The sequence below is a fragment of the Coptis chinensis genome, chromosome 2, assembly GCF_015680905.1.
Source record: "Coptis chinensis isolate HL-2020 chromosome 2, ASM1568090v1, whole genome shotgun sequence".
NCBI classification, from domain to species: Eukaryota; Viridiplantae; Streptophyta; class Magnoliopsida; order Ranunculales; family Ranunculaceae; genus Coptis; species Coptis chinensis.
The window spans coordinates 97,392,717-97,405,836 of NC_141457.1; the positions used below are offsets into that span (position 1 = coordinate 97,392,717).

The window sequence follows — 13,120 nt, forward strand, 5'->3', positions numbered from 1 at the left end:
AAAGATGCATGCACATCCACAAATCTTAGATGCAAATGATTCCCAAGTGAGACTTTACATAAACAATCCTAGTACATTTAATGCCGATTTTGTTGCAACCATGATTAAGAAGGGAGACATCAGACCATTAACTGGTTCCAATGGAGAGATTAGGAGGAATTGCAGGAGAACTAACTGAATATTTAGTTTCCTATTATAGCAAATATGGTCATATACTTGTATGTGTGTTCTTTTCCAATCTTGAAAAGGGGACTCATCTTGCTGTCTCCTGTTATATAGAAGTATGTCGACCTGTTTTTGGTTTTTACGCACTAGCTATACACACTACACCATAATTACATGCTTATAGTAAATAATGCAGACTTGAAAAAAAATAGCTAAAACCATTTTCTTTAAAGAGAGAAAACTCCACACACTTTCTAGTTTCTACTATATTATGGTTTAAATCAAAACAAGCTTAGTCACATGTTTGAATGGACTAGACGCGAGAGCAATAAGCATGTACTAAGTAAATACAGCTGTGCCTATGTTGTTGTAAGATGCTATGTGAGCCCCAAATCCAACATTTAAGGACCCCTATACACAAATACACGTTTTCGTACTGGAACTACCATACCCCTATAAAATTAATGGAATGTTTTTTGCAATTTCTGAAGTACCAACTCTAAGATTTTCATTCCAAACATGTTTGTGACACCAATACATTTCTTTAACTTCCTTACATAGAGGTAAAGCATCATGATAGTAATCATCCTTGAACACATGAGTTTGACTATTTACCAACATGCATTATCAAACATAGAATAATTGCCCAGAAAACAGATGCAATAAGTCCCATATATAAATATTTATCCAAACATTCTAAGTACATCTGCAAATTCAACTCAAGTTCATCAAAATTCTAAAATCCAAAATTTAAAGCAACTTGCTTTCAACATTTAAACTCAAGTAAAAAATTGCATCGCCTTATTCTATGAAATTCTACACATGAGACAAACATATAGCAAAGAAATGTAAAATTCGAGATTCAAATACCGAACCGATAAAAGTAGTAGAAATTTAATTTTGGAAAGCTCTCCACCGACCGCCATTACAACACCAAAACAATGAGGAATCTCCACTTCAAATTAAATGAATTTTTAGAAGGAAAAAGACAATGAACCTGGTTTTTTTAAAGTTTAATTCAGTCAACATGCTAAAAATAGTTGTTTCAATTTCTGAATAGCCATTAACATAACATATAACCGAAAGCAACGACATCATTTCACTTGGATAGGAAAAGGAAAGAAGTCTAAATGGAGCCCTGAGCTTTTTTCGAGACGCACAAGATACAAATTAGGGAACAAGATATCACCGCCGGTTTGTCACTCCATGCAACATAAAAAAGGATGACCAAAAGATCCACTATGCAGCTGCTCCGGGATCATTGATGACACCCAAGAAATCATCCTTTATGGTACCAATGCAGAAAATTTCTGTGGCATCGACTCGAGTTCCAATTATCTTCAAACGCACCTCGCTCTCTTTCTGTATCTTAACCGATCCATCTGATGTTGTGTAATTAGGAATATCACCAGACTGGAACTCCATATCGTCAGGTATCAAGTGATTAGATACAAATATCTGGACTTGCCCAGCTTCAGCGAAAAAACCCATCTTATTAACCATGGTAACCACAGCTTCCAAAATCTCTCCTTTAAAAGGTCGAAAAACCACACATTGGTATTTCTGATGTGGAACGTGATCTAACCCCGTTCCATCACGAATTAGCCCTTTCCCGATGCTATCCACACCAGTAATCGCTACCACAAATCCATGCCGACCACTGCAAGTGCCTTCCACATCTTTCATAAGCTTAGCAACAAGCTTTTCGCGCAAATTGGGGCCGAAATGGCGAGGATGCAATTGCATATTTCGTTCCAACACTATGTGGAAGAACATCTTTAGAGAATCACCCTTTTCCCACCCCTTTTACACTTTGCACACCGCCCACTTCCTATTATTATTATCTCTCATCGCAAGACTAACCCTAACCTAACCCAAATGGGTCGTGAGAGAGAGAAAGAGAGGTTTTCTATTTTGACATACCAACGGCGATTTCTTTTTTGTTTCCCTATTTTTGAAATTTCGAAGTTGTTTTGGTTTTTTGGATTTGTAACACTTCTCCAACGCTTTTTAAGCGTTAGCAATTAATTCCAGAAATTCACTCAAATAAACCAACGCTTTACAACATTGCCAACGCTTTATTTAGCGTTGGCAATTTACTAACGGTAAATAAGCGTTGCAAAGCAAAAAAGGTGCGTGTTGCAAATATCCTATTATGGTGTAGTGCCGTTTCTATTAAAGTCTCTATCAATTGTCTTACGGACGATTCACAGTGTACCATTTGCACGTGATCTTGGCCGAGCCGCTCGTTTAAATCTGTCATTCGCTTGTTATTTTTCTCTACATCTTTTTGCGCAAGTTTAAGTTCCTGATCTTTGGTCGCCACGAGTGACTTCAATTTTATCACATCTGCTTTTAAGTGTTTGTGTTCCTCCATTATCTCACAGGCTTTCCCAAATTCTTCGTACGATCTCTCCTCTGCTTCTTCCGTCCGCTCGGTTAAGCTTTTGTTTTCGTCTTCTAACTCTCTGATGGTTCCGCTTAATGCTTTGTTTGCCTCTTCCAATTTTTGGTTGAGTATCTTCACTTTCTCTATTTCTTCTAAGGCATTGACTTCATTCGGAACGATATTTTTCTTCACAACTTTTTCATGAATTTCTTTGGTCTGCATTTACCGCCGTTTTAACTCAAGGGCGAAAAATATCTGGTTTCATCAATCTTTCAGACTTAAACACAAGTTTGCAATAACTGATAAAAAAAAAATACTATCATACCTGGTTCATACTATCGAAAATCATTGACACTGCTCTGTCATATTCTCCGATGTTCTCTTTATTCTGGTCACAGTTTTGATATTTTTCGAGCTCTTCCATTGGCGTAATCCCGGGCGATCCCTTCACTTCGTCTTCAAAACTTGAACATCTCTGCTTCATCTGCCATTTTCATCGGTTTAATGTTGGACACAAATTTCTTTACCGTCCTAACAAAATAGTAAAAGTCAACAGTCAACTTACTGTTAACAGATTATGTGGTTTTCCTCCATGAGTAGTATTACCCCTGACAGTACTTGCCAGTGGTGGTTGGTTTTTTTGCTCCTGCATTTTGTTTTGTCGTTTGTTTTCTTTCACCGACTTTGTGTTCTTCGTTACACTATCTTTTGTAAGTATCACTGTTTCGCTCTTTTCCCTGCCATTCTTTTCCTGTGTATACCAAACCAGAATGAGATATTACATCTCACCACACTTTTACATTTCTATGTTTTCTACGGTACATACCTTTTCCTCTTGATGTTGCGTATGTATTTTCTTTCGTCTGGGATGTTTTGTGCATTGTAGTCTCGTCCCTCGAGGCATCATACATTATACCGTTGGTTGTCTCTCGGGGTCTCCGTTCGCCCGTTTTCTTGTGGAACATCTTCTTTTGTACAATTCGCTATTTGTATTTGGCAAGCTCAGCACTAATTCTCGCTGTGTTAATTCCGTTCCATCTTCTTTTTCACTATCGCTATCGCTGCCAAATATTGCATTTATGAGACTCTTATTCTTCTTCGCCATTTCACTATGTGTTTCCATGGACCTATCGGGCCGTTGTTCGATACCCCCATAGTGTCGGAAATCAACAATATCATCAAAGTAGCTCAAATCTACCAATCTTTCGTCAGAGCATTCATGAAAGAAGAAACGAAGGTTGTTCTCTACTTCCTTGTCCAATTCAATATTTGGTAGTGTACTCGCATTTTCTGTTAGACACAAAAATAACTCGTGTTAGTCAACAGTTTACTCATAGTACAATTTCCAATAATTATGTTTTGGCTTACCTCAAAATTTGTTTGGCACTTTAAACTCTGTCGGATTCCACTTCCCTCGCAAACGGTACAGAAATCTATCCCATCCGGTGTATATTTTTGGGAACCCTTTAAAACTTTTGTTTGAATCCTTGAATTCAACTTCAAATTTTATGTACCCTTTCGTCAGTATGGCTTTCGGTCGTATCAACGCGAAGATTTCTTGAGCCCCAAACCTTCTGTTAAATTCATTTTGTAAACGGTGTGCTCTCGTAAAGATCAACCAGAACGATATTGGTAGTTGTCCCGATGCTATTTGCCACCACTCCAATAATTGTGCAATTTCTTTGCTCAACGGAATGACATTCCTGTAATTTAATTGTGTGTAAGCCATTACTACTTCATCTTCTTCGACTTTCGTTTCAAATTCATACACTTCATCAATCTCAAATTTCTCGAGTCCTAGTATTTTTCGTATTTCCTTGCGACTATTATCGACGGTTCCGTGTAGTCAGTCACTGCCACCTTCTTTCCACCTCACCAAGTCCGCAATCGTCATCGAATTTTTCTTCTCGGTTATTTTTAGCCCCAGTATAGTACGGTAGTTTTACCTAAAAACAAAAAACGGGTCAGAAAGCACAAAAACCGGGTTCACTGGGCCATATTAAAGAAGGGCAGGTATGGTGCCCCTCCTTTACTGGCGATGCACTAGATCGTGTTTGTTGTTTCACTTTTAAATTTTAAAACCGCCAGCACAGCGTCTTCTTCCACATTCGTTTTCAATTCCAGAGCTTCCACATAAGTATAAACGGCAAGATATCAACAAAACAAGGATTACACTGTTGCATCAAGTCCTAAAAGCAACAAGTGGGAGAGCCAACTTCAGAGCGCTACAGCAGTAACAGCTGCAAGAACTCAAGATGAAGTAACAAGGTCCACGTTTTTCCAACTCTGTTTGTTTGTTTCTCCTTGTGGTTCCTCATCATCTCTAGCATCACGAAGAGAAGCCTCAAAGTCAGCTAAATCGATTGCAACAGGAAGAAACTACCTATATCATCTATAGCTCCAAAGCCACCAGTTCGTACAACATCGTCAGATGTTATAGCGGCTTCCATGTTCACTTCTCCTGTGATCTGTAGATGACTAAAACCGTATGTATAGATAAACAGCGAGAACGATACTAACCTTTTCTTCGTCTACCCGCAACTTTTCTTCAGCGAAACTAACGCCCCGGCACAGTACGGAAACTTCCTGTCACAATGGTTTAGTACTTTTGTGAACACGGTGGTGTTTACTTTTGTTTTTTACCATTTATCAGTGCTAGATCGTGACTTCTCTCTAAGATTTGTGCTAAGCATGGATTTCTCTATGTTATCTGTTTATATATATGCTGGTCCAGTGTTTAAGTCCCTATGTAATTCTACCATCCAAACCGACTTAAGGTGGGTGACGCAATTCTAACCTTTATCCAATCCGATTTATTTTTAGCGCCCTAGTTTTATATGATGTACACTTCTTTTATATTTCCTTATGCTCACTTATCACGTTACTCGTATTCATATTTCGGAACAAATTTTTGACTCTTGTACATTTTTCGAATTCCAATTATTTCGTTCACAATAATTCGCTGATTTATGTCCGTTCTGTCAGATAATTCATGGATTTTTCTCCACAGTTTTCAATGGTCTAATCCTAGTATTGTTATTCCGCTGGTACGCGTCGTCGACATCACTTTCACCTTGTTACGAAATGCGTTCGGTACAGTATTCGACACTCAATTTCTTTTTGATATTTTTGCCCGTATTTTATTTATGTGCATCTTTTATTCTATCTGTGTGTTTTCAGCCGTTTTTTTATTTAACTACGTCATTGCGTCCCGTATACATTAATTTGACATTTTTTCATTTCCGCTAATTCACGAATTTTTCTCGATTGTCCATTTTTCTTATCGTTTACGTTCACATGACACTTTGTTATACACTCCGCTTACTCTTTTATTATTTCACGTTTTCCGTGATTTATCGTCTCTTCTTTGCCATGTGAACTTTGTTCGCCTCACAAAGAGGGGGCGGTGTTTCGACCCCCACCTATGTGGCAAACGTCCATTAGTAGGGGTCTCTATTTTATTCATTTAATCAACAGGGCTAACGCCCAATTCGCAATATCATGGATCAATGTACAAGCTCATTAACTCATGTGTCTAAGGCTGAACCTTAGCCACATGGCTTGCCAATAATGTACATTGATTTATGTCTAGATTCATTTCTTATCAAAGAGATAATTATCAGTTGAGAGTTATATTCTATCACAATTACTCAAGCAACAAGATTACTTGAGCTACAAGGACTCTCTACTCTACCTATATAAATACCACGTTATTTTTCATAAGGAACTACATTGAAACTTGATCCCTAGAGAATAGATTTTGGGTACGTAGGCAGCCATTATTTGGTTCAGTTTCATCTCCCCTAACATCAAATTCCTCTGTTTTTTAGTGCGTTCTTTACCATTGCTCTCGTTGTGTTGAAGCAGTTTACTGCCGAAACAATTATAATGCAAATCAAGGTATCGTTCCGGTTAATAATAATAACTATCACAACCCACCCATAAATAATCAACGTGACATAGTTCCTATCACACAACCTAAAGCTAACACTCTTCCACAACCGGATCATTTCGATACCTTTATGCAATCTCAACAAAAGATTTTGCAAGCCATCCAACTTTCCTTACAGCAGCTAGCTCAAGAGAAAATACAACCCAAAGGTGTGTTTCCAGGACAAGCGATACCTAATCCTAAAACACCAAACACAGCCTTTGAGGTGAACGGTAATACTAGTACGGAAAATGTAAACGTAGGTGAGCTAAATGCCATCACCACTCTCTGTTCTGGTAGAGTGGTTGACAACAATGTAACTATGTCTATAGTTACCCCACAAGTAGTCCCTACACAAGAGATTGAACTAGATACTGAAATGGAAACTGAAGAGCCTACCCCTGTAGAGGTACCAGTTAAACCACAACCTAAGAAACAAAAAGCAAAGATTAGACATCTAATTGAACCATACGCTAAGCATAGAGAGACACCACCGTTTCTCCAGAAATTAGCTATGTTAAACAGAGATACAAATTTTGACGAGATTAGGAAAGTATTCAAGAATCTAACGATTAACCTACCCTTTCTCGAAGCAATTAAAAAATTACCTCACCACGCTAAGTTTCTTAAGGAGTTGTGCACTACTAGGCATAGGACAAATATTCCTAAAGATGCCTTTCTAACTGAACAATTTCCAACTTTAACAGAACATAATGGAATTGTGAAGTACAAGGACCCTAGTCGTCCTACTGTACAATGCACCTTAGGAGATTCTCACACGACCACCGCTTTATTAGACCTGGGGGCAAGTGTCAACTTACTCCCGTATTATTTATACAAACAAATAGGTCTACAAGAGATGCAACCTACTCAAATGACATTGCAATTAGCGGATATGTCTATTAAATATCATAAGGATGTGGTTGAAAACATGCTAGTTAAGGTCCAGGATTTCTATTATCATGCTGATTTTGTTATCCTCGATACAGAAGTCGTTAATGACTTTGTTCCGATCATCTTAGGGCGTCCATTTTTGGCAACTGCCAATGCGCTTATAAACTGCCGAAATGGTTCGATGTCCTTGTCTTTTGGCCATCTTTCGGTTGAGGTAAATGTTTTTAAAATGATGAAACCGTTACCAGATTCATCTATAGATAGAGAGATTAGCATGATCGAGAGCTTAACGCAAGATTACTTTAATAACACGTTTCCAAAAAACCATATGCATAAATTTCTTTCTTTTGGAAGTTTAGATTTTGTCGATAACTCTTACGTACAAGAAGTCAACACCATCTTCGAGTCTACACAAATCATAGAACCTTCGGTTGCTCCATACACAGAGTTTGAAGACCTGCTGCCTAAGCAAGTATTCATTACTCAAGATGAGGACACCCCAGAAGCTTTTATCGACATACCAACCACCCCGGTACTTAAACCTCTTCCTCCTGAGTTAAAATATATTCAACTTGATCCGGATGGTAGCCATCCAGTAATTATATCTTCTCTATTATCTAAGGAGGAAGAGACACGTTTAATCAAGGTGATTAAGGAACATCGTTCTGCGATTGGTTGGTCCCTAGCCGATATTAAGGGAATTGACCCTAATGTGTGCACTCACCGTATCTATTTGGAGGATAACGCAAAGACTTCTCGCAAACCTCAGCGTCGTTAGTTTGAACCCGGCCATGAAAGAAGTGGTCAGGGAAGAAGTCTTACGGTTACTTGATGCGGGTATCATCTACCCAATCTCTTATAGCGAATGGGTCAGTCCCATTCATGTAGTTCTAAAAAAATTAGGGATTACAATGGTACGTAATGCCAAGGGTGAATATGTTGCCACACATGGTCCTATGAAATGGAGAATCTGTATTGATTACAGACATTTAAATGCCATGACACGAAAGGATCATTTTCCATTACCCTTTATAGATCAGATGCTAGAACGTCTAGCTGGTCATGTTTTTTACTATTTTTTGGATAGCTACTCTGGCTATTTCCAAATTATTATTGATATTGATGACCAAGAAAAGACTACCTTTACATGTCCTTTTGGAACATACGCCTATAAACGAATGCCTTTTAGCCTTTTTAATGCTCCTAGTACCTTCCAGCGGTGTATGCTTCATATATTTAGTGACATGGTAGAGCGATTCATGGAAGTATTCATGGATGATTTTGCTATCTATGGAGACTCTTTCACTGACTGCCTGTCTAACCTATCTAAGGTTTTGACATGGTGTGAAAAGAAGAGTCTAGTTTTAAATTAGGAAAAATGTCATTTCATGGTAAAAAAAGGGCATAGTACTAGGTCACATTGTATTTAGTGATGGCATAAAAGTTGATAAGGCCAAACTAGATAAGATAGCGACTCTACCTATACCAATTTAACCGTCCCATGATATTAGAGCCTTTCTAGGCCATGTGTTTTATAGGCTTTTTTATCAAAGATTTTTCGAAAATAGCTAGGCCGCTAACTAATCTGCTTTTAAAGGATGCCATCTTTGATTTTAATTTTAATCAAAACAGGGCTTTTGAAACTTTAAAAGTGCCTTTAACTTCGCACCCATTATACTGACCTCCGATTAATCTAAACCTTTCGAACTCATATGTGATGCTAGTGATTATGCAGTTGGTGTTGTCTTGGGATAGAAACTAGATAATAAATCCACTGTTATTTATTATGCTACTAAAACTCTAAACAATGCTCAAAGGAATTATACAACTACTGAAAAAGAATTCTTAGCTGTCGTTTATGCTTTAGATAAGTTTCGTCCTTATTTGGTTGGTTCTAAGACCCTAGTTTACACTGACCATGCAGCCCTTAGGTACCTTCTCGCAAAGAAGGATGCTAAGCAGAGATTAATCCGATGGATTCTCCTCCTGCAAGAGTTCACATTAGAAATAAAGGACAAAAGAGGGGTCGAAAACGTAGTTGCCGACCACTTATCTAGACTAACAAACGACGATGATAGTGATTCAGAGTCCATAACCCACTCTTTTCATGATGAGTATTTGTATGCTATTTTTTCTATACCATGGTATGCTGATATCGTGAATTATTTAGCGACTAATGCTATTCCTTATGATTGGTCAAGAAATGAACGTAAGAAGTTCTTGGCTAGAGTTAAGCTATACTACTGGGATGAGCCCTACCTTTTTAAATATTGTACGGATCAGATTATTCGTCGTTATATTCTCCAGTGGGAATATAATGAGGTTCTCTCATTCTGCCATGAAAAAGAGTGTGGTGGCCATTTCAATGGTATGAAAACATCTGCTAAAATTCTACAATATGGGTTTTATTGGCCTACTCTCTTTAAAGATGCCCAAGTGCATTGCAAGGCATGCATTCGTTGCCAATAACTTGGGCGAATCACGAAGCATAATATGATGCCATTGAATCCAATCATGGTGGTAGAAATTTTTGACGTATGGGGCATTGATTTCATGGGTCCCTTTCCAGTTTCCCACGACTTCATCTATATTCTAGTTGTCGTGGACTACGTGTCTAAATGGATAGAGGTCATGGCTTGCCGTAGCAATGACCATAAGACAATTGTATTTTTTGTTAAAGAGTATATTTTCTATCGATTTGGCATTCCCAAGGCCATCATTAGTGATGGTTGAACACATTTTTGCAACAGAGTTGTTGCATCTCTTGTGAAGAAATATGGAGTTACACATAAGGTAGAAACTCCGTATCATCCACAAACTAGCGGACAAGTAGAAGTTTCTAATAGGGAAATCAAAAATATCTTAGAAACCACCGTAAATCCTGATAGGAAAGACTGGTCAAAGCGTCTATCTGATGCCTTATAGGCATATAAGACTGCTTTCAAAACTCCTATAGGTATGTCTCCCTTTAGACTTGTATTTGGGAAACCTTGTCATTTGCCCGTTGAATTGGAGCACCGTGCTATGTGGGCTATAAAAAGCCTTAACTTCAATTTTGATGAAGCGGGTGTCAAGCGCAAGTTGCAATTGAATGAGCTTGAATAAATCCGTAACGATTCTTATGACCTCGCAAAAGATTATAAAGCTAACATGAAACGTGTCCATAATAAGCAAATTTTGCACAAAGAGTTTGTGGTAGGTCAAAAGGTCTTACTTTACAATTCCCGTCTACATATTTTTCCATGGAAATTAAAAACCCGTTGAACTGGTCCTTTTCTGGTTACTGAAGTCACCCCTTACGGGGCAATCACCTTGGTAAATTCCAAGGACAACAGTACCTTTCAAGTAAATGGCCAACGGTTGAAACATTTTCACGAGCTATTGTCCCCTGATATAGAGGAAGTCCTTTTTACAGGATCCGGTCTATGAGGACTGACCTTTTTCATTGGTGTACTTCCTTTCATTTCCATATATTGGTAAGTGCACCATTAAGGTAACCGAGCTCTCCCTATGGAGTGTGTGGCTGTAAGTACCGGATCCTAAGTCCACATTTAACATAATTTATGTTTTCCACTCTTGTATGTTTTCTCGGTTTTTGAGTCATATTCTTCTATGGTGTGAATTATGCATTTAATGCTTTCTTGTTTTTCTTATATTAAAATTTATTCAAAAAAAAAACAAAAAAAAACAAACAAATTTTCTCAACTCTGCTGTCAAAAATTTGTTTGGGGGTGGGGTGTTCGTTTTCCGTCCTGGATTGTTTAACTTTCCAGTGGTGTCGTTTAGGCCGTTTAATTGTATTTCGATTCGGATTGACATTTTCTATTTACATTAGATTTCATTCGTTCGCATAACTTACGTCATGCACGGACTTCGAGGCATTTTAGATGTTCTTATATGTCACCTACGGTCGGAATAGAGTGTTTTATGGATCATTAGATTGAAAATTCTCTCCTGATCATTTCCATATCTCATTCGCAAAAATCGGACCGGTAACGAAGCGACAATTTAAGTTTGAAGTTACGCTAAAAATCGAATTTTTTATGGGATTCGAATTGGGCTTGGGCCTAAGCCCACAGTGCAACCCAAGAACGCATCGCGTTCTTCTTCCTCCTCTTCTTCAAACCGCCATTAACAAAAAATAAAATAAAAAAGCTTCAAACCTAAAATAAAAATAGAAATAAAGATAAAACCTAAATACAACCACGCCCCAAGTTTAAACCCACCCCAAATCTCCTCCTACCTACACCCACCACCACCTCCACCGATTTTAACAACCAAAAGCCACCGGAATTTTAGAAATTTCGAACTGCCACCACCACCACCGCGCCTCCTGCCATTATTTTTAGTTAGAGTGTTTTAAAACAAGTCTCCCTACCTTATTCCAACCAACAAAACTTATAAAAACTCTAATGGCTCAAAGACGTCGGATATTGCCGGAGCACAATTTTACTGCCGACCACTTCGCACCGTTTTACGGTGACGAGATAGTTAGGAGAGACTGGAGTGGTTTGTAGTACTCGACAGACGATTTTTACCATGAAGATTTGGTTCGAGAGTTTTATAGGACGAGGGAGTTGAATGGGAATCGAATTTTTGTTAAGGTGGCTGGGCGGAGGAGAGAGGTTACTATTGGGTTGTTGGCTGAGATTTTAGGCATTCCTCCTATACACCATCTCGATGCCACATTACAGGATTCCCAGTTTACTGCTATAGAACCTTTGATAAATGCGACTGTTGCGGAAGGGAACTACAATGCGAGCTCGCATTATGTTCGCCAGTCGTCTCTCCGAACCAACCAGCTGGCTGTAGCTCAGTGGATTGGTAGGAATGTCATAGGGAAGGAGAAAGTCAGCGATATTGGTCTGAACTGCCTTCACATTCTATGGATACTCTAAGAGCAGAAGTATGAGTTCTGTATTTTGGAGTTTTTGCGTAACATGATTATGGGAGTTGGAAAGAGTATTGCACCTCTCCCTATTTTGATAACGAAGATCATGATAACCTTGAGAGTGACTCCGAGGTTTGATAGGATTTGCCTGAAGGAGCACCGAAATCATCATATTTATACGGAGTGTATCCAGAGAGTTTGGAGGTTGCCTGAAGAGAGGGTAGTCTAGGCTAGGAGACTGACTCGGAGGATGAAGATGACACGACATGTTTTGATGCCGATATCTTGGAGAGGTGTAGGTCGGATGCAAAACGCATGGTTGTGATTCACCGTGGCATGCGTTCTCTCAATACGATTTGTGAAGACCTCCGAACTCGACAAGCTACCATGTATCATAACTTTGAGGCTCGTGCCCAGCGCGAGGATGAGCGGTGGGAACAGACGAGGGCTGAGATGGAAGCTCAACACCAGTTCTGAGACGACATGCTTGCACGCTTCCCACCCCAGGGGGGTTCTTCTTCGGAGGAGCAGTCTGTGAGGCACGAGCGTCGTCGCCGCAAGACAGATGGCTCTGGCCCATCGGAAGCCCAAGGACCATCTGCTTCGAGGGCATTCCACTACTAGCAGTGAGTGGTTTAGGGATCTAATGAGTTGATTTGTTTTATTGTATTTGTTTTTATTTAGTACGGATGTAAAAAGATTGGTTCAGTAATTAAATTTGAATTTGGTTGTCGTATGTTATTTGAATTCAATTTTAATATAAGTTGGTTAATTTTGAATTATGCATTGTTTTTATCATTAATCCCACCTTCCCGAATTGTTTGGGGGTAATATTATTTAGCCTAGCATA

The 13,120-nt window shown here is 38.8% G+C and overlaps 1 pseudogene; it reads right to left on the reverse strand.

The window, feature by feature from the left end:
- Nucleotides 1–1,329: 1,329 nt before the first annotated feature.
- LOC147519400 (DNA-directed RNA polymerase II subunit RPB7 pseudogene) lies at nucleotides 1,330–2,013 on the reverse strand (annotated as a pseudogene).
- Nucleotides 2,014–13,120: the final 11,107 nt, after the last annotated feature.